General features: G+C 51.2%; 1 pseudogene; it reads left to right on the forward strand.

Moving 5' to 3' along the window:
• The first annotated feature begins 8,404 nt into the window (after positions 1-8,404).
• LOC123461709 lies at positions 8,405-8,904 on the forward strand (annotated as a pseudogene).
• The last annotated feature ends 13,275 nt before the right edge of the window (positions 8,905-22,179 follow it).

A 22,179-nucleotide genomic window follows, 5' to 3' on the forward strand; every position in this document is an offset into this window, starting at 1 on the left:
GTAAGAACGAGAAGCGCAGCGCCACGCTCCCGTGATGCACTTCAGCATGTCACGATGCAGCTGGAAGGCTCTGTGTTCCAGCGTTCGTCATCCTGAAAGCCACACCGTGGGAGAGGACAGGTGCCCACACCCTCTGGGGCTGAGGAGGAAAGCACAGCTGTCTGTGAGCCACTGTGCTTGGGGTCTTTCTGTGGCAGCAGTTTCAACTGCACCCAAGCTGGCACACCTGTGCAATGAAGGGTAAGAGCCAAGTTCCCCAGTGAGACTGGCCAGTAAATTTCCTTTTTTATCTCTCTCTCTGTCTCTCTCTCTGACACACACACACTTTCCTTCCTCCTTCCCTCCTTCCTTCCTTCCTTCCTTTCTTTCTTTCATTCTTTCTTTCTTTCTTCATGTGTGTGTGTGTTGGGGGGGGGCATGCACATGCCACAGTGCACATGTTGAAGTCAAAGGCCAACCTTGGCAGGGCGGTCCTCTCCTTGTGGGAGACAGGATTTCTCTCCATTTTCCTTGTGGATGGGAAGACCAGACTGGCCTCCACTGCCGTGGGCACACTGGGAATGCATGCTTGGGCCACTTTTGCATGCAGCCACACATGAGTGCTGGGGATTCAAAATCTGCTCAGCAGGGTTGCAGAGTGGGCCAGATCCCCAGCCCCAACTTCCCTGTATTTTATTCACGCGGTCTCAAGGGCAGCCTCTACCTCGTGGTGATCCTCCCGCCTCTGCCCCCCCCCCCCCCGAGTGCTGAGACTGAAGGTGTGAGCCAACACACCTGGCTTATTTTAATTGATTTTTGACATCAAGAAGATACTAACTTTACGGAGTCAATATCTCTTGTCCTATTTTAGAGAGGTTGGGGTAGTATTAATTATCTCTTGTGTGGCTCAATGAGTCCTGCTTAATTGATTTGGGAAGTGGGGTGCTGAGGAGGGAGCCCAAGACTAAGCGTACATCCTACCGCTGAGCTACACCCCCGGCCCCCCTGCCTTGAATATTTTATAAAGTTTGTCAAGGCATCTGAGCCTAGACTTGGCATTGGGAGGGGAGGGGGGAGAAGGGAGTGGTGGATTTTAACCTACTAATTCAATTTCTTCATTTGTATAGGATTATTTAAAATTAGTTCTTGAACGAGTTTTGCATATTCTTCTAGAAACTTGTCTGTTTTCCTTGAGCTTTCAAATGCGCTGATATAGAGCTATCTAGAGAGAGTCAGTAGCATGCTGCTGTTGTCGCTCGGGGCAGGGTCGCACACTGCATCCAAGGCCGGCCTCAAACTCTTCACCCTCCTGCCCCAGCCTTCTGGGTGCTGGGATTATCCGCGGCTCCTTGTCAGGTTTATTTTATTATATTCTGTTACACTGTATTTTACCCAGGTAGGGTCTCGCTGTAGCCCAGACTGACCTTGAATTCACTGTGTAGTCTCGGGCTGGCCTTGAACTCCAGTGATCCTCCTACCTCTGCTTCCCAAGTGCTGGGATTAAAGGTGGGCACCACCACGCCCAGCTTAATAGGAATTCTTAAAGTTGTATCACATTAGCTTTCAGCTACATTTGGTTTTCTTCTAGTTTTTTGTTTTGTCTTGTTTTTATTTATTTGAGAGTGACAGACAGAGAGAGAAAGAGGCAGATAGAGAGAGAGGGAGAGAATGGGCGCGCCAGGGCTTCCAGCCACTGCAAACAAACTCCAGACGCGTGCGCCCCCTTGTGCATCTATCTGGTTAGCGTGGGTCCTGGGAATTTGAGCCTCGAACTGGGGTCCTTGGGCTTTATAGGCAAGTGCTTAACCGCTGAGCCATCTCTCCAGCCCTTTCTTCTAGTTTTATGTAACAAACATAAAATTTACTGGTTTTGGTATTTTGACACGGAATATGTCATGTTTTAGTTCTAGTTTTTTAAATATGTATTTATTTGAGAGGGAGGGAGAGAGAGAGACTGGGCATACCAGGGACTTCTGCCACCGCAAGTGAATTCTGGGACAAATGTTCCACTTTGTGCATCTGGCTTCATGTGGGTACTGGGGAATCGAACCCTTGTCGTCAGGCTTTGCAAGCAAGCACCTTTAACCACAGAACCATCTCAGCCTACTTCTACATGTGTTTAAACATTCATTACAATGTCCCCTTTGGTGAGTGACTTATCTGAAAGCTTGTCATTGGTTTCCAGGTCAGGGAAGGGCTGCTTCCTTGCTGGGGTGGCTCCCTCACTGGCAGGATCACTGGTGAAGACCGTGCGCCATGGCCCCTGAGGAAAAAGTGCCGCATCTCCCCCATGATGGTGACTGGGCCGATGCTCCTGGTAAACCAAGCACTGGGTGCTCTCTGCTTTATAACCCTCTAAGGCCAAGCATGGCGGCACATGCCAGCAGTTCCAGCCCCTAGGAGGCCGAAATGGGGGGATTGCCACAAGTCCATGGCCTAGGATACCTAGCAAATTCCAAGCCAGCCTGGGCTACAAAGTGAGATCTTGTTTCAAACAGACTAGGCAGCTAGGCACGGTTGCACGCACCTTTAATCTCAGCATTTGGAAGGCAGAGTAAGAGGATCACTGTGAGTTCGAGGCTAACCTGGGACTACAGAGTGAATTCCAGGTCAGCCTGGGCTACAGTAAGATCCTATCTCAAAAAAAAAAAAAACCCTTAATAAATAAACAAGAAGGAGGGTAGCCATGAATTCAAGGCCATCCTGGGCTACAGGATGAGTTCCAGGTCAGCTGGGGTAGGGTAGCCATGAATTCAAGGCCATCCTGGGCTACAGGATGAGTTCCAGGTCAGCTGGGGTAGAGTGAGGCCCTGCCTTAAAACAACGACCACCACAAAACACGTCACTACGCATGAATAAGCAAATATGTCCTCAAGGAGCATTATAAGATGTACACAGTTCTAGAATTATTATCCTCTCTTAAATTTTTTCACCTTTTAAAATAGCAGCCAAATTATTTTAAGCCTTTACTCCAAGATCTGGCAGAGAGCTGACATGCAGATTACTATAGAAATGAGCGTTCAGCATTTTTAAAAAGGGAAACTTTGAGGTGTGGGGGTGCCCCTATCCTGTCGCTAGCAGATGCACTGGAGCCAGTACTGGGAAGTGTCTGAGTTGGAGTCCTCAGGATCAGTGTCACAATCAAGACAGATGACAGAAGAGGTGGCCAGCTCTGGGCAGGGGGCAGTTTATGGGGGGTACTTTAATGAGTGGCTGGCTAGGAGCTGACCCTGCCCCCACCTAGCTCCCTGCCCGCCCCCTGGGGTGCTCTGTAGTTGAAATCACTGCCCCCCACCTGCTGCCAGGCAGATGACCCTACCCTGGAGGCTCTGCTGAGTACAGCCTTGGCTCCAGGAAGGGACTTTCTTCCAGGAGATCCCCAAGAAGAACAGCAGCCCCTCTCTTCACCGGGGACTTTCCCCTTCAGAAACTCAGCATTCTGCACCCAGGGTCAGATCTGTGCCCGACACACCCAGATGTGGAGCACAGCCAGAAGATATTGTCCTGGTCCCAAGGGCTCTCTCTGTGGTGAGCCACTGGCCACCCACAGATATGTGCATGTGTGTGTGCATAGGTGTGTAAATGGATGGGTGAATGGAAGCATGAATGGATGTATGTATGTGTGGGTGCATGCGTGGAGGCGTGAGTGAGTGCATGAGTGGGTGAGTAGATGCATGGATGGATGGATGGAAGGATGGACGGATTCATGAATACATTAGTGTGTGCATCCATGGGTGGACAGATGCATGGATGGGTGGATGGGTTCATGGACACATGAATGTGTGCATGGAGTGGGTGGGTAGATGCATGGATGGATATGTGAAAGGGTGGATGGGTGGATGGGTGTATGGATATACAGATCAGGATGGTTCCCTTCCTGCTAGGCTCCTACAGATGCATCAGCCTCCCATCCCCCCGCCCAGCTACATCTGCTGCTCAGGGTCCCTAGCTTTTCCCAGTCGGGAGTTCTAGAACCTCTCCCCCTCCCAGGCATCCCATTGGCCCCTCACATTTAGTTTGCCCGCCCCAGTAAGACACGGCCATGCCAGTAGCCTAAGCTAGAACCAAACAGCTCATGTTAAACGATTTTTAAAGCCTTGCTTTAAGCTTTAACATTCTCTGATTTTTTTTTCATGTTACTTTTGATCTGGAAATGCAGTCACACGTCCAAACCCCAAAGCACAAAAGGGCCTGTGGCAAGGCTGCCTCCTGTCCTGTGTCCCCACCACTAGACTCCCTGGTCAGGTGGCCTCCGTGGCTGACCCCTCCAGCACCCCACGGACCGCGTCGGAAGGAAGCATCCCTCGCCTTCTTCCTCGATCCCTTGAACTCAGGACCCCGTTGGGTCCCACGAATTACACAGCCTTGAAGTTTGCTCCCCCTTCTGCAATAAAGAGCTTCCTCTTGGCGCAGACAGCCCACTGGACCCGCGTGGGGATGACTCTGAGAGGTCCCAGGAGGGCAGAGGCGGATCCCCACTTCCCTGGACAGCGACGCTCCGCCTGGATGTCGCTGGGCCCCATGCTCCCACCAACACAGCATTAAAGAGCTCCTTCCTCCTCCCCTTCCTCCTCCATGGACTCGCCAGCATGAGGTTTTAGGCATCGCTATTTCTCACACTTTAGCAGGCAAAAGAAACTCAAAAAAGCCCCGCAGAGTGCAGCGGGAAAGGATTGCATTTGGATTGTGAGCGAGCATCTTTCAGCGGGGGAGGAGCCCACGTCCTCCTCAGCTGTGTTTTCATCCTCTGCGCCCATTATCGTTTTGGTTGTGGGTCTTTTTCTCTGATTTCCCTATTAGGGAAATTAGCTCTGTGCCAAGGTGGCACAAGTAGCCAGCATGGTTTCCCAGGCTGCCTGGGCGCTGGCCTCACTGAGGGTCACTGGGGAAGTCCAGCAGATGGTCAGGCTTTCTTCCGTGGCTTCTGGGTTTGGTTGGGGGGTGGGGGTGGGGAGCGGTGGTTCTTAGAAAAGCTTCCGCCACTCCTCCTTCTGAGGTTTCTTGCTTTTCACACTTTATGGCTGGGCTATCTCATATGAATCCCACGTATCAGGAGAAGCAGCGCCAACTCCCCGTTTTCCCAGGTGAGCTCTGTTAACTCTAATACTGTGGGTCCCCTCCCCCTCCCCCGGGTGAAGTGGGTTATCCCCCCACCCCCCCACCCCCGTGTCCGACTAAACTCTCACGGGTGTTCCAAGTTAGTTCTGGACTTGCTGTGTTCTTATTTTAAAATTTTTTTGTTCATTATTTATTTATTTAAGAGCGACAGACACAGAGAGAAATGAAGATAAAGAGAGAGAGAATGGGCGCACCAGGGCTTCCAGCCTCTGCAAACGAACTCCAGACGCGTGCGCCCCCTTGTGCATCTGGCTAACGTGGGTCCTGGGGAACCGAGCCTCGAACCGGGGTGCTTAGGCTTCACAGGCAAGCGCTTATCCGCTAAGCCATCTCTCCAGCCCCTGGCTGTGTTCTTGAGAACACCCCTTCCCGCCTTCAGGACCCCAGGGCATCTTTGCCTAAATTCTTCCCTTTCCTCCTCCTCCCCAAATCCCTCTCCTTTTTCTGGATAGGGTGTCACTGTGTAGCCCAGGTTTGCCTGGACCTCATGATCTTCTTGCCTCAGCCTCCCAAGTGCTGACATTTCAGGTCCTAAAGATTTCTCCGTCTCTGGCTGCTCACCTCTAATGGCAGCACTCTCCCAGGAGAGAGACCTGTGAACTTCCTGGAAGGTGGCCTTTCCTGGGAGCCTCTCCTGGTGGGGGATGGGAGGTCCTCTGACTGTCCCCACCCACTCTCCCCATTCAGGCCAGACCGTGAGCCAGGCCTTGCCCCAGCCATCGCCTTTCCCAGTAATCAGGTCCTTGCTTAACTGTCTGTCTATTTTGCCTCAACAGTGGGCTCCAACACCCATGCTCCCCTCCTCCCTCTCAGGCCCGCCTCAGCCCCGATGGTGGAAGCGCCTAGCAGTGTTTCCAGGGCTGGAGAGAGGGCTCAACCTTTAAGGCACTTGCCTGCGAAGCCGCAGGACCCAGGTTCTATTCTTCAGGTCCCACATAAGCCAGATGTACATGGTGGCGCATGCGTCTGGAGATCATTTGCAGCGGCTGGAGGTCCTGGCGTGCCCATTCTCACTCTCTCTCTGTCTCTCTCTCCCTCTTTCTGTCTCAAATAAATAGATAAATAAATAAATAGAAACACCTTTTTTCAAAAAGAAGTGTTTTCAGCCCCAGCCTCAGATCATTTGATCCCTTTCCTTCTACCGTTCCCTGTGCCCTGGCCTTGGGTGGCGAGCGACATTGAAGCTCAGGAAGGAGTGGGGAACCACCCCCTAGGGCCCCAGAGGAGATCAAGATGGGTCTACAGAATGTGGGGTGTGTCTTGCCGGGATAACATGCCCTGCTCCTCCGGAGGCACACGTTTAAGGCTCTTGCGGGGGGTGGGGAGGGCCTTTCCTTTCCCTAGGAAAAGCCAAGCCCCTGCCCACAAAGCTTACATCTCAGCTAGGAGACAGGGAGCAAGATGGCAATAAAACGATAAGGCTAGGTGGTGAGCCGTGCGCGCTGGAGAAGGGAGCGGCAACGAGGAGCCGGCCAAGGGAAGAGTAGGGAACTGGGCTGGAGGGCTCAGAGCATCTTCAGAGCCACCAAAGAGGAGGTGAGACTGCAAACGAAGTGCACAGCGTGCCAGGCGCCGGAGGGGCGCCATTGGGGCCACTTTGGGTCTTCTGCCAGGAGCCAAGACACAGGGAGATGTGGAGCTCAGAGACTCCCTCTGGCGGCCACGTAAGGAATAGGCGCCGGTGGGCCCGGGCCCAAAGTCCAGAGCCTCGGCTCTTGCCCAGTGGAGAAATGACAGAGGCCGGGACCAAGGAGGCGATGTGGAGGGTAGCAATCTGGCCAGACTTGGAACACATGTTGTAGAATTTGCAGGGCAAAAATGGTGACAGTACTGGAGGGATGGCTTAGCGGTTAAGGAGTTTGCCTGCAAAGCCAAATGACCCAGGTTCGATTCCCCAGGACCCACGTTTGCCAGATGCACAAGTGGGCACATGTGTCTGGAGTTCATTTGCAGTGGCTGGAGACCCTGGCGCACCCATTCTCTTTCTCTTTCTCTCTCCTTCTTTCTCTCTCTCTCCTTTCTCTCTCCTTCTTTCTCTTATATAAATAAAATTAAAATGTATAAAAAAGAAAACATTCTTAATATTGATTTCTTTAATTTTTTATTTATTTTTATTTATTTGAGAGCGACAGAAAGAGAAAGAGGCAGAGAGAGAGAGAATGGGCGCGCCAGGGCTTCCAGCCACTGCAAACGAACTCCAGACGCATGCACCCCCTTGTGAATCTGGCTAACGTGGGTCCTGGGGAATCACCCCTCGAACAGGGGTCCTTAGGCTTCACAGGCAAGCGCTTAACCGCTAAACCATCTCTCCAGCCCAATATTGACTTTTTTTTTTTTTGAAATGGTGACAAACACGACACCAGCGTCATTCTTAGCAACTTGGGCAGTGGAGGGGAGTCACTTAACTAGGAGGGGGTGGCCTGAAGGGAGGGACCCCCCAAATTGACTTTCTGTACTGGACATTTCTGTTGATAAATCCACGGGATAGATGACTCTGGGGTGGGTGATCCAGACTAAAGGCTGGTCCAAAAAGTAGACGCTGCTTGCTAGGAACGGACTGTGTGGGTCATCTGGCCCCATTGTGATGGCATTGTGAGGCAGGGGACTTTGGGAGGTGACTAGGTCATGGGAGTGGTGACCTTGCCAATGGAATCAGTTCCCTGGTAGTTCTGAGTGGAACAATGTCAACATGAACCAAGAGGCAGTCTCCACTAGACACTGCCCATTCCAGAGCATGGATCTTGAACTCCAAGATTCCAGAAGTGAGAAATGACTATCTGTTGTTTATAAGCCATTCGGTCTGGTTTTGCGACAGCAACCAGAAACGACCAAGACAGTGAACTGATTCATTCATTGGATAGCCGGCCAATCGATGGGTTGAATGACTGACTGAACTGTATAATGTTTGAGATTTATTTGATCGCTTTCCCAGTTTTCTTAAAGTATAATCAACAAATAAAAGTTGTATATAGCCAGGCTTGGTGGCGCTCACCTTTAATCCCAGCACTCGGGAGGCAGAGGTAGGAGGATCGCTATGAGTTCGAGGCCAGCCTGAGACTACATAGTGAATTCCAGGTCAGCCTGGGCTAGACTGAGACCCTAGTGCGAAAAACCAAAATGAAAAAAAAGTTGCATATATTTGCAGGGTACACTGTGACTTTTCACATATGTGTGTTTGTACTTGTGTGTATTAAGATCAACAATTTCCAAATACATGGTGTATGTTTAATAATAGTCCTCACATTGAACCCAAATCCTGAAAACTACTCATCGGCCTTTTTAAAAAATTATTTTGCTTTTCGCCAAGATGGCGCCAAAAATGAAGAAGGAAGCTCCTCCCCTCCCAAAGCTGAAGCCAAAGCAAAGGCCCTGAAAGCCAAGAAGGCCGTGCTGAAAGGCGTCCACAGCCAGAAGAAGAAAAAGATCTGCACGTCACCCGCCTTTCGGCAACCCAAGACACTGCGCCTCCGGAGGCAGCCTAAATACCCTCGGAAGAGCGCCCCCAGGAGAAACAAGCTTGACCACTGTGCCATCATCAAGTTCCCCTGACCACCGAGTCGGCCGTGAAGAAGATAGAAGACAACACCCTGGTGTTCACTGTGGACGTCAAGGCTAACAAGCATCAGATCAAACAGGCGGTGAAGAAACTCTATGACCTTGATGTGGCCAAAGTCAACACCCTGATCAGGCCTGATGGAGAGAAGAAGGCCTATGTTCGGCTGGCTTCCGATTATGATGCCTTGGATGTTGCCAACAAAATTGGGATCATCTAAACTGGATCCAGCTGGTTAATTCTAAATACACCTTTTTTTTTTCACTATAAAAAAATTATTTTATGTATTTATTTATTTATTTGAGAGAGGCAGAGAGAATGGGTCCACCAGGGCCTTCAACCACAGCAAATGAACTCCAGACATGTGCACCCCCTTGTGCACATGTGTGACATTGCGTCTGGCTTATGTGGGACCTGGAGATTCAAACATGAGTTCTTAGGTTTCACAGGCAAGCACCTAATCCGCTAAGCCATCTTTCCAGCCCTCATCCACCTTTTTTTAAAAAAATTTTACTTATGAGATAGAAAGAGACAGATAGAGAGAATGGGCATGCCAGGGCCTCTAGCCACTGCATGGAACTCCAGACACATGTGCCCCCTCATGCATCTGGCTTACATGGGTCCTGGGGAATCAAACCCAGGTCCTTAGGCTTCGCAGACAAATGCTGTAACCGCTAAGCCATTTCCCCAGTCCCACCCCATCCACCTTTTAAAGGAACTTTGTATGCATCCCCTTGTACCCAGCCCCTGACACCCATCAGTCAGTTGACTATGTTCCTGGATTCAACTGTTTTTTAGATTCCACATATAAGTAAGAACACATACTTGTCTTTCTGTGCCTGGCCCATTTTATTTAGCACAATGTCCCCTGGGCCCACCCACAGAACACATGACAGAATTTCTTTTTTTTTAAGTGGCTGAATCCAGGGCTGGGGAGATGGCTCAGTGGTTAAGGTGCTTCTATGCAAAGCCCGATGGCTCAAGTTTGATGTCCCAGTATCCAAATAAAACCAGATGCACAAAGTGGCACATGTATCTGAAGTGCATTTGCAGTGGCAGTAGGCCCTGGCACACCCATTCTCCCTTTGTCTGTCTGTCTGTCTCTTTCTCTCTCAATATATATAAATTATATATATATATATACAGACATACAGAGAGAGAGGCTGAATAATATGGACCATGTTTTATTTTATTATTTATTTGAAAGTGACAGACAGAGAAAGAGGCAGAGAGACAATGGGAGCACCAGGGCCTCCAGCCACTGCAAACAAACTCCAGATGTGTGCGCCACCTTGTGCATCTGGCTTTCGCAGGTACTGGGGAATCAAGCTTCCAACCGGGGTCATTAGGCTTCACAGGCAAGCGCTGAGCCCCTGAGCCAGCTCTCCAGCCCTAGACCACGTTTTCTTTATCTGTCCATCGGCCAGTGGTCATGGCTGTGTCTCGGCTGCAGTGAGCTCAGGACAGCAGGTGTGTCTTTTGGACTTAGTGTCCCCATTGTGTGGAGCCCCAGCCAGAAGCAGAGTTGCTGGATTATCAGGGATCATCATTCCCACCAAACACTGAGCAGTGACAGTTCTTGGAACGTTATTTATCTGTTTATTTATTTATTTATGTTTTTTTTGAGGGAGGGTCTAGCTCAGGCTGACCTGGAATTTACTGTGTAGTCTCAGGGTGGCCTCGAACTCTCAGCAATCCTCCTACCTCTGAGTGCTTGGATTAAAGACGTGCGCAACCATGCCTGGCTTACAGTTCATCTTTTTGAAAAAAAAATTAATTCTTTTTTGGTTTTGTTTATTTTAATTTTTATTTATTTGAGAGTGACAGATAGAGAGAGAAAGAGGCAGATAGAGAGAGAGAATGGGAGCGCCAGGGCCTCCAGCCACTGCAAACGAACTCCAGACGCATGCGCCCCCTTGTGCATCTGGCTAATGTGGGTCCTGGGGAATGGAGCCTTGAACCAGGGTCCTTAGGCTTCACAGGCAAGTGCTTAACTGCTAAGCCATCTCTCCAGCCCCAGTTCATCTTTTGGATGACAGCCATTACAGTGTTATCTACTTGTAGCTTTCATGTATGTTTCATGGTGATTTGTGATGCTCAGTTTTATCTGTTGGTGTTTGTATCTCTTTTTTTTTTTTTAATCGAGGTAGAGTCTCACTCTATTCCAGGCTGTCTAAGAACTCTCTCTTCAGCCCAAGCTGGCCTCAAACTCACAGTGATCCTTCTACCTCAGCCTCCTGAGTGCTGGGATTACAGGAGTGAGCCACCATGCTTGGCCCCTTTTGAGGAATGTCTGTTCAATCTTTTGCCCAGTTTAAAACCGAGTTATTCATTCTCTTGCTCTTGACTTGGCTTTGCTCTTGATATATCCTGGGTGTCAGCCCCTGCCAGACGTGTGGCGTGCAGGTCTCTTCTGACTCACCGTCTCCTCTCTCGACTGATGGCTTCCTTTGCCACGCAGACATTTCCTGTTGTGACACGTCCCACTGCTCTCTTTTTGTCTGGGTTTTTAGGGTCATGCTTTAAAATTTAATTGTGAAAACTTATTCCAAGAAGCTTCCCCTGATGTTCCCCTTGAAGTGTCATAGCTCCCGGTTCTACACTGATGTCTTAAATCCATTTTGAGCTCTATGCTGTAAGAGAGAAGGGTCCAGTCCCATTCCCCTGCAAAAATACCCAATTTCCCCAGCACTATTTATTCAAGAGACTGTCTTTGAACTGTATGTTCATGATCCCTTGGTTAACAACTGATTGGATTGGCTTCTGGCCTCTCTGTCATGTTTCATGGGTTCATATGTCTGAGTTTAGGCCAGTGCCATGCTGTTTTGACTTTAATAGCTTTGTGGTATGTTTTGAAATCAAGTAGTGTGATGTCTCTAGCCCTCTTCTGGCCTCTCAAGACTGTTTTTATGCATGTTTGTAATCTCTGCACTCAGGAGATGGAGACAGCCTGTGCTTCACAGTGAAACCTTATAAAAGAAAGAAAGAGAAAAAGGAGAGAGACTGATTCAGGATCTTTTCTGATTCCATATAAGTTTTAAGATTATTTTTCCTATTTCTATGGATAATCATGTTAACTTTTTGACAGAGAAAGCACTGACTCTGCAGAGGGCTTTGGTTAGTATAGCATTCAAAGGCATTGAACTCTTCCTCTCTATGAACATGGGCCGCCTTTCTATCTACTGTCAATTTGACTGTCTCTCATGACTCAAAAAGCAAAGACAATACTTAAAGCATGACCTCTACACTTCCAGGGAGGCTACCTCTCCGAGGTCTCACCGTCTCTTAACATTGCCATGCCAAGAACCATACTTCCAATGCATTGTACTGTCCTACAAAGAACTGCCCAGGCCTGTCTCTAAGTCCTTCCTCCTAAACACACTCCATCCCTTTGTCTCCCCACCACCACCAGGTATATATTTAAAATGTCTCTTTATTTTTTTTTTAATTTTTTATTTTTATTTATTTGAGAGCGACAGACACAGAGAGAAAGACAGATAGAGGGAGAGAGAGAGAATGGGCGTGCCAGGGCTTCCAGCCTCTGCAAACGAACTCCAGACACGTGCGCCCCCTTGTGCATCTGACTAACGTGGGTCCTGGGGAACCGAGCCTCGAACTGGGGTCCTTAGGCTTCACAGGCAAGCGCTTAACTGCTAAGCCATCTCTCCAGCCCTAAAGTGTCTCTTTAAAAGGAGGCAGTTAATGTTCACTGAGGCAAGTAAGGTGGCCCTGATGCTACCTACCTAGTGTCACTAGAGGAGGAGATGATGGCACAGACACCCACAGAAAGAAGATCATGTGAAGACACAAGGACAAGACTGCCAGCAGCGAGCCATGCAGAGAATCCTCAGAAGAAAAGAACTCTCCTGACACCTTGGTCTAGGACTTCCAGCCTCCAGAACTATGAGCAGTACGTTTGGGTTGTTTAAGCCACTCAGCCTGTGTGTTCTGAAACACTAGCTGAGTGGATAGACAGAGGTGTTAATAGGGCTCCCAAGATTGACTGCCCCATTCCACCTCTCCATTAAAAATTTCACTGGGGCTGGGGAGATGGCTCAGGGGCTAAAGTGCCTGCCATACAGGCATGGGGACCTGAGAGAAGCAGCAGATCCTTACACTACCTAAGGTGGCATGCACCTGCAATGCCAGTGCTGGGTAGGAGAGACAACTGGATGCTCAAGGCTTCCTGACTAGCTGGTCTATCCATATTCATGTAGGGTCAACAAGACACCGTGTCTCAAAATAACAATGTCGAGATTGACCTGTGGCTTATACACACACGTGCATGCATGCATGCACACACACACACACACACACATGTGTACCTGCACACACATGTGCCCACACACATGCAAACATACACATGCGCCACATGCAGGCCAAATTCAATGCCATTCAGTGGTCACCTATGGTGTCCAGATTTCTAAATCCACAGGTTTCTTCCAGCTGTGTTCCAGTGCTGGACCCAGAAGCCATCCCAGGAAGCTCAAGGACGAGATCTAACATAGGGAGTGAGGCGTGTTCACACACACAGCCACAGGGTGCGTTCAGGGCATCCTCGAGGGCAGGGCTCCAAGAAAGAGCTCCAATAAAACCACAAAAGCAGCCAAGGGGAGGTGCTGTCAAAGCCACAGCCATGAAAGTGAAGGGCCAGGGCTCACCCCACCCTCCACCGCTGCTCCTGGCGTCAGCCCCAGGAAGCGAGTATCGGGACACTGTGACCCACCGAATATCGATCGGGCTTCTCTGCTGCCTCGGCTGCTAGACACTCACAGGGTCCCGTGAGCTGCCGCCCTCACTCACACAGCCATGCTGCCTCACTCCGCCTCATATAGTCCACGCGGCCTCACACGGCACACCCCATCCAGTGCCTGGTGTGTTCAGAGCCATAGCTGCAAGGGATCCAGGACACAGCATGGCTGGCTGGTCAGTCCCCAGGAAGGAAGAAAAGCAGGACAGAGGGAAGGAGAATGGGAGGCGAGGGGTGAGGTCACCACAATACTCATCTTCTCTCTGTCATTTGCCTAGGGACACTCTCACTTTTTCGATATATATATATTTTTTTTTGAGTTTTTTAAAAAAATATTTTTATTTGTTTATTTATTTGAAAGAGAGAGGGGGAGAATGGCCATTCTAGGGCCTCCAGCCACTGTAAACAAACTCCAGACACATGTGCCACCTTGTGCATCTGGCTTACATGGGTACTGGGTAATCAAACCTGGGTCCTTAGGCTTCATAGGCAAGTACCTTAACTGCTAAGCCATCTCTCCAGCACTATTTTTTTTTTTTTTTTTGACTTTTGAAATGAGGTCTCGCTACATAATCCAGTTTGGCCAGGAACTCAGTACATAGCTGAAGCTGGCCTCAAACTCCTGCCTCAGCCTTCCGCGTGCTGGCATTGCGGATGTATACCACCATGCCTTGGCACGCGCTGGCACCGGTGCGGCCTCCTCTGCCATGCTTTGTGTGGAACTCACTCCACTGCAGTTATCTGAGGCATCCCAGCTCCCACAGTTGGTAATTCATTGCCCACATTGATTAAGGCGTCAGGACCCCAGGGAAGATAGCTCAGCAGTTAAAGGTGCTTGCTTGTAAAGCCTGCCCGTCCAGGTTCAGCTCCTCGGTACCCATGTAAAGCCAGATGGAAAAAGCGGCACGTGTGACTTGGGTTCAGTTGCAGTGGCAAGAAGCCCTGGAACCCCCATGCATACACAAACACCTGCTGGATCATGAGGGTCAGCTATAAGCCAGAGCACCCACCACCTGGGCCTCTCCAAGTGGGCACCTGGGATCCAAGAGGATCATCTCAAGAGCTCTGGTGAGGGCTGGAGAGATGGCTCAGCTGTTAAGGCGCTTGCCTACAAAACCTAACAACCTGAGTTTGATTGCCCAGTACCCACATGAAGCCGGATGCACAAAGTGGCACATGCATCTGGAGTTTGTTTGCCCTGGCGTGCCCATTCTCTCTCTATGTGTCTGTCTCTCTTCTGTCTTTCTCTGCTTGCAAATAAATGAATAATCAAAGCTTTAAAATACAGAGAGAGATCCCTGGTGAACATGGCCAGGCTGGTGGAGGTCTGGGTCTGTGGCTTCCAGTGCATTCTATTGGTCAGATCCAGCCCTAGCCCTGCCCAGATTCAGAGAGGGGAAGTAAGCCCCGCCCTATGATGGCGGCCAGCCAAGCAGACTGTCACCGGCACCCAAGGACCAGCAGCTGGGGCTCCAGATGCGCCACTACCTTCTGCCCAGGCTCGCAAGCTAGAAATGTCAGGGTCACCTTCACTCTGCTCGTCGCCCCTTGAAAGTCTTGTCAGTCTCTACCTATTCAACTCCCGCCAAGTCCCCTGGGAGCCCCATCCGCTGCCACGCTTGGTCACACGAGCCACGGTGGCCTTCCTAAACTGCCGCTCCGAGCCAAGCCGTGGGTCCAGCCTCCTGGGCTGCCCCTTAGCCGTGTGGCTCGGGAGAGTCACTGTAGCTGTGTGACTCAGCTCCGCTCACAGGCAGGCGGCTCCCAGCAGGCTGCTGCGGGCACTGGGCACAAGCGCGTGAACGAACGCAGCGCTCGCTCGGTGGGGCTGGCCCAGTACCGGAGCCTCCCTTGCCTACCGCCAAGCTGGTAGATAAGAGGTGTGAGCAGGCTCCTTGCATCTGGCTGTCTCTGCTGGGGCCATTTTCCTCTGGAGGCTCTTTTCCTGGTGCCCACTGACGCCTCACACACAATCTCACTCCTTACACACACATGTGCAAGAGTCGAGGCGCCAACCTTTGAGGGCTGTTCCTCCCCCTGCCAAGTCCCCATGCCCCTTCCCTGAGCTCCACAGGACAGGGCCCTACCGTTTCCACTCACACGTCCCCCACAACAGACCACATGGCAGTGGTCACCTGTAGGCCATCTGCCCTCCGGAGCTCAATCTTACCACCCCAGGGAGTACAGCGCTGGACTCCCTGTCTGCAGGCGCCTGGCCTTCTCTTCCTCGCCTGTGATAGAAGGGAGGGTCCGTGAGCATTCAGAGCTCAGGAGCCAAATGGAGGTTTGGGGATTAAACAAGGTGGTCCGGGAGCCTTGGCATACTGTACCTATGAGGATAGGTCCCTAGTGGATCAGGAGGGACAGGGGGGAGAATGAGAGGGAAAAGAGGGGTGTCTGGGGTTAGGGAAGACAGAGGGAGGAAGCAGGGAGTGGGAGAGAAAAGGGAGAGAGGAGAGGAGGGAGGGAAGGAGGCTGGAGTGACTGCACCTAGCTTATTCCCTTTTAACTCTCACCCACCCTTCACCAGAGTAGAGTGTGTGCAGGAGGTGAGCCACACACAGAACCCAAGGAGTAGCTGAAAATCCACTGGTGGAGGGCTGGGGTGGGGGGGTTGGCTCAGCAGTTAAGATGCCTGCCTGTAAAGCCTAACAACCCAGGTTTGATTCCCCAGTACCCACATAAAGCTGGATGCACAAAGCGGTGAATCTGGAGTTTGTTTGCAGTGGCTAGAGGCTCTGGCGTACCCGTATTCCCTATCTCTCTCCTGTCTCTCTCTCTCTCTGCTTGCAAATAAATAATAAAAATTTAATTAGTGGCAATAACTAGTTCTCATGCGTTATCTTCTTTTGGTGCGTGTGTCTTTGTGTGTGTGCAGATTCCCACGCGTGTGCAGGTGTGCACGCACATATGTGCATGTGTGTGGACTGCAGCCAGAAGGCGACCTCGGGTGTCATCCACAGGCACTGTGCATCTTCTTGGGGGGACTGCATCTCTCACTGGCCTGGAGCTCACCACTTAGAAGGGCTGGCTAGTGACCACCACCCCAGGAGCCCCCTTGTCTCCACCCCTAACACACTGCTCAGTATCAGCCCTGGAATTACAGGCGCTGTTCACAAGGCTTCTTGGCTATTTTTGTCTACATGGGTTCTGAGGAATTGAACTCATGTCCTCACGCTTGCAAGGCAGGCACTTTACCGACTAAGCTACCTACAAGGGCCTTGTGCAGTATCTTTAAAAATCAAAAGTTAGCCGGGCATGGTGGCGCACGCCTTTAATCCCAGCACTCGGGAGGCAGAGGTAGGAGGATTGCCATGAGTTCAAGGCCACTCTGAGATGACAGAGTTAATTCCAGGTCAGCCTGGACCAGAGTGAGACCCTACCTCAAAAACAAACAAACAAAAAAATCAAAAGTAATAAAAAAAAAAAGTCAAGATGAAGGAAATTCTAAGGAGAGATGGGACCCGATCCATAAAGTCAAGGACCCACCTCACCCACCAGGGTCCAGGCCCTCCCTCCACTCTATCAGCTCCCAACCCCACACTCAACCCCAACACCCCCATCTCTCCAGCACACACCACCCCAAGGCACCCTGAGGCTGGCGATGGAGGAGGATGTGTGAAGAAGGGGAGACGAAGTTGGAGCTGCGCATTTCTGTCTGATTCCTGCCCTGTGTATTTCTCGGGGCTCGCAGGGGATCCCAGGAGAGGCGAAGGCCTCTGCTTGCTTATTCCCCTTTTGGCCACATGAGGGCCCCAGAAGGAAACTGACTAGGGACATAGACCAGGCCTAATTGTGTCTCTTAGTCTTCCTCCTGGGTGGCCTCCTGGGTGGCTCACAGGAGCCCACTGCCTTCCGTAGACTCTTTTTATTTTCCAGTACCACAACACCTGGGCCCCACACACCTGTCCTTATCTCAAGTCTCACTAGGGCCAAGTAAGGACAACTCTCACAGGTGGGGGTAATACGGGTCCTTCTCCATGCTTGTGGGGACAGGTGGTGTACCCTGTCTGGGCCAAGGCTGTGGACCCTGCCGGCCTGGAATGACACGTTTTTATTATCATTAGGACAAAAGGGCAAGGCGCCTACAGGGTTATACGCAACGCAGTAGCCTCCAGATGTCTCAACACCAGCCCCTCACGCACTGGTCAGTATCAAAGGAGAGGAGCCTCCAGCCTGGGCTCGAGGTGACGTTTCCACGAAAGTTCCAGGAGCCATCCTGTCCAGGGCTGAGGAAGGGGCGAAGGGGTCTGCGCCCCTGTCTGCAGGGTACACGAGGGTTTTTTCCTTCTTGGTTGGCTTCCTGGGCGTCTTGAAGGAAAGGGATGAAGGGACTTGAGTGCCTTATACAGGGGCTCAGGTTTAGGACCAGGGGTCTAAAGCTGAGGGTCTTGGCGCACCCATTCTCTCTCTCTCTCTCCCACTCTTTCTCCTTCAGATAAATAAATAAATATAAACCTGGCATGGTGGCGCATGCCTTTAATCCCAGCACTCGGGAGACAGAGGTAGGAGGATCGCCATGCGTTCGAGGTCACCCTGAGACTAATTCCAGATCAGCCTGAGCCAGAGTGAGACCCTACCTTGTAAAACCAAAAGAAAAATAAAATAAAATATAAATCTATTTTTTTAATGACTGTGCTTGTCTAAGGGATAACAAGGACAGCCTAGGAGATGAAAGTTGACGATTTCTCAAGCAAAGAGTGAGGAAAACACAGGCCCTAGCTGACAAGGTCCCATAGTCCCCGGCACCCCTCCCGCCCCCCGCCCCAGGGACGCCCTCTCCTGAGCTCCCAAGACGCTCGCCTCCTCATGTGCCTGTCCCTGAGTAAACAGACTTGCTTCCCACCAACTCTCACCTCCCAAATATTGGCTTCTGACAGGGAGCAGGCAGACCTGGACGTGGGTGTGAGGACGCCTGGGCAGTGCTTGGAGTGACAGTCACTTAGAGCCTCAGACTCAGAGGGACCTTGGCTGTCCAGGCCGGGAGGCGGGAGAAGCGATTACTTCCAGGATTCCCAGAGGGGCGAGTGTGTGTGGAAGGGGAGAAACAACAGGACACAGGAGGGAAGCGAGTGGCCCACATGACGCCTGCTGAGCTAAGGGCCCACTGCCACACACAGATGGCGCTAGCCAGGAAGAAGCTGGACACACGAGCCAGGAGTTGAGGGTATCTATGGACTGATAAGAAAGAGACCCTGTGGCCACCCCTAGGAGGCCAACACCCCGACACTACACTACTGTGGTGGTTTGATTCAGGTGTCCCCCATAAACTTAGGTGTTCTGAATGCTAGGTTCCCAGCTGATGCATATTTGGGAATTAATGCCTCCTGAAGGGAGTGTATTGTTGAGGGTGCGCTTATGGGTATTAAAGCCAGTTTCCCCATGCCAGTGTTTGGCACACCCTTCTGTTGCTGTGGTCCATCTTATGTTGGCCAGGGGGTGATGTCCACCCTCTGCTCATGCCATCGTTTTCCCCTGCCATCGTGAAGCTTCCCCTTGAGCCTGTCAGCCAAAATAAACCTCTTTTTCCCAGAAGCTACTCTTGGTTGGGTGATTTCTACCAGCAATGCGAACCGGACTGCAACAACTACTGAATCTGTCCTAGCCACGGGACGGAGTGCCGGGTATTATCTTCCAGAGATGCAGCAGCCATCGCCAACGCTGTTCCCATGCTGTGACCCTGACCCCCTCCCCCACCAACAGCCAGGGTCTACATGTCTCCACTTGGACCTGGGCCAGCCTGAGAGCGTGGTAGAAGTGACATCACATGATTTCTGAGGCAGGAAGGACCGCCTGGCCCTGAGACATACAATGGTTTCCCAGGCTACTGGCTGCCCGGAAGCCACCACCATGCTGGAGGGACCTCTCTGGAAAGACTAAGCGTGACGCCCCCCACCCATGACCTCCAGCCCCTGGGGCCAGACACCACCAGTCAGTCTGCAGTATTAGCCCAGCTGGCACCAAGTGAGCAGAGGCCAGATGTCCCCGTAGAGCTGTGCCTAGTTTGCAGGTGTGTGTGTGTGTGCCCGCGCCCGCACACTCGCACGCACACACACACATGCATTCATACCTGCATACCAGTTGCTTTCTTTTTTTTTTTTTTTTTTTTTTGGTTTTTCAAGGTAGGGTCTCACTCTGGCCCAGACTGACCTGGAATTCACTATGGAGTCTCAGGGTGGCCTTGAACTCTTGGCGATCCTCCTACCTCTGCCTCCCGAGTGCTGGGATTAAAGGCGTGCGCCACCACGCCCAGCTCCCAGTTGCTTTCTTGTTGCTGGGACAGAATACCCAATCAGAAGCAGCTGAGGGAAGGGAAGGGGTTATTTTCGGCTTTCAAGGGTAACTGTTGGTCACGGCGGGGAAGGCGTGGTGCAGGAGCCGGAAGCGGAGCCCGTCACACTCAGCACAGGGAGGAGGAGGCAGAGAGCGAGGAGGGCTGCTGCCCAGGACGCCGACCATGGCCTGGTGCTTTTCACAGTGAAGGTGGGTCTTCTCACCTCTGCTAACCTCACCAAGACAATCCCCATGGGACAGCACAGAGGCTAACCTAACCGACATAATCCCTCACAGAGGATTCGAGAACCTATCAGGTTGACCATCAGTATAAACCATTCACAACGTGTGTGGATGCCAGCGGTCAATGTCAGATGTCTTCCTCAGTTGGTCTCCCTCCACCTTATTTATTTGTTTATTTATTTGTGTGTGTGAGAGAGAGAAAGAGGCAAATATATAGAAAGAACAGGCATGCCAGGGCCTCTAGCCACTGAAAACAAACTCCAGGCTCATGCACCCCCTTGTGCATATGGCTTACGTGGGTCCTGGGGAATCGAACTGGGCTCCTTAGGCTTCGCAGGCAAATCCCTTAATAGCTAAGCCATTTCCCCTGCCATATTTATTTATTTTTTTAATTTTAGAGGGGAGGAGAGGAAGAATCGGCATGCACCAGGGCCTGAGTCACTACAATTGAACCCCAGCAGCTTTTGCCACCTGGTGGACATGTGTGACCTTGTACTTGCCTCATCTTTGTGCGTCTGATGCAATGTGGGATCTGGGGAGTCAAACATGGGCCCTCAGGCTTCACAGACAAGCGCCTTAACCGCTAAGCCATAACCAGCAAGCCCTGGGGATCCTCTTGCCTCCACCTCCCTGACTCTGGGATTATAGGCACACACCACCATGCCAAGCCTTTACCTGGGTACAGGAGATCTGAACTCAGGTCCTCACATTTGAGCAGCAAGCATCTTGCCAACAGAGCCACCTTCTCAGCCCCTATACTGAGGATTTGTGAGCAGCACAAATGTTCAAATCCATGGAGAGCTTCGCATGGTTTGACAGCCTGCAGGCAGTGGACGCTCCATAGTGTGTGTTGAGTGGACAAGGGAATGAACACAGACACGGAAGCCCTCAGAGGACGGCGCAAAGGGGCCACAGCCTAGAGAGGCTCTGAGAGCCAAGGTGAGGCTCAAGAACACACAGCAGAGGCTGGAGAGGTGGCACGATGGTAGAGGCTTAACAACCTGAGTTCAATCCCCAGTACCCACGTAAGCCAGATGCGCAGAGTGGCATATGCACCTAGAATTTGCAGTGGCTAGAGGCCCCAGCACAACCATACCCTCACTATCTCTCTCTATATATGCATCTCTATGCTTGCAAATCAATAAATAAAACATTTAGCTGGGTGTAGTGGTGCACACCTTTAATCCCAGCACTTGGGAGGCAAAGGTAGGAGGGTCAACATGAGTTTGAGGCCAGCCTGAGACTACATAGTGAATTCCAGGCCAGCCTGAGACTACATAGTGAATTCCAGGTCAGCCCGAGTTAGACTGAGAACCTACCTTGAAAAAAATATATAAAATAACATGGGTGGATAGATGGCTGAGCAGTTAAGCGCTTATCTGCAAAGCCTAAGGATCCCAACTTGAGGCTCGATTCCCCAGTACCCACATAAGCCAGATGCACATGGTGGCGCATGTGTCTTCGTTCACAGTGGCTGGAGGCCCTGATGTGCCCTTTCTTTCTTTCTTTCTTTCTTTCTTTCTTTCTTTCTTTCTTTCTTTCTTTCTTTCCTTCCTTCCTTCCTTCCTTCTTTCTCGCTCTCTCTCCCTCTCTCTCTCTCTCTCTCTCTCTCTCTCTCTCTCTCTCTCTCTCTCCCTCCCTCTCTCTCTCACACACACACTGCCTCTTTCTCTGTCTGCTGTTCTCAAATAAATAAAAATAAGCTACACACACACAGAAAGCTAGACACAGGAAAATAGAAGTGGGAGAAAGAAAAGCGCCATTGCTGAGGGTCAGTTTTGCTCGAGTTTCCTGGCAGCTGAGGCGAAAAGGGAAACAGGGTGATTACTCAGTTCTCCTTAATGGAAAAGAAGAAGCATGAGGTGCCTTGGTGAGACAGATTTTCCCCGACAGCCCTGGAGGAAAGCTCTGGAACACGAGGCACAGGGCGGTGGCCCGCCTCTGGCAGCAGCCATGCGGTTTTCTTGTCTACGATAGCCTCTTGGCTAAAGGAGACAATGCAGAGCGCAGAGGCCAGAGTGTGTCCTGAGGGCAGCTCTAGAGACATGAGGGTACCCCTGCCTGGCGTCCTAGGCGTCTGAAAAAAGGGATGAAATGAGGGCTCCAGGTCCTTGCATGGGAGAGAAGGGAGTTTGTGCCCCTGTGGACTCCCTGTGTGACGTGACCGCATGTAGGGTCTCGTCCCCTGCCTGAAATCATTGCTCCTAAATCCCAGCCAGCGCAAGCAAGGCTCCGCCTGTCCCCACGGCCCAGGGCACCTTGG

This window comes from Jaculus jaculus, chromosome 6 (assembly GCF_020740685.1).
Source record: "Jaculus jaculus isolate mJacJac1 chromosome 6, mJacJac1.mat.Y.cur, whole genome shotgun sequence".
NCBI lineage: Eukaryota > Metazoa > Chordata > Mammalia > Rodentia > Dipodidae > Jaculus > Jaculus jaculus.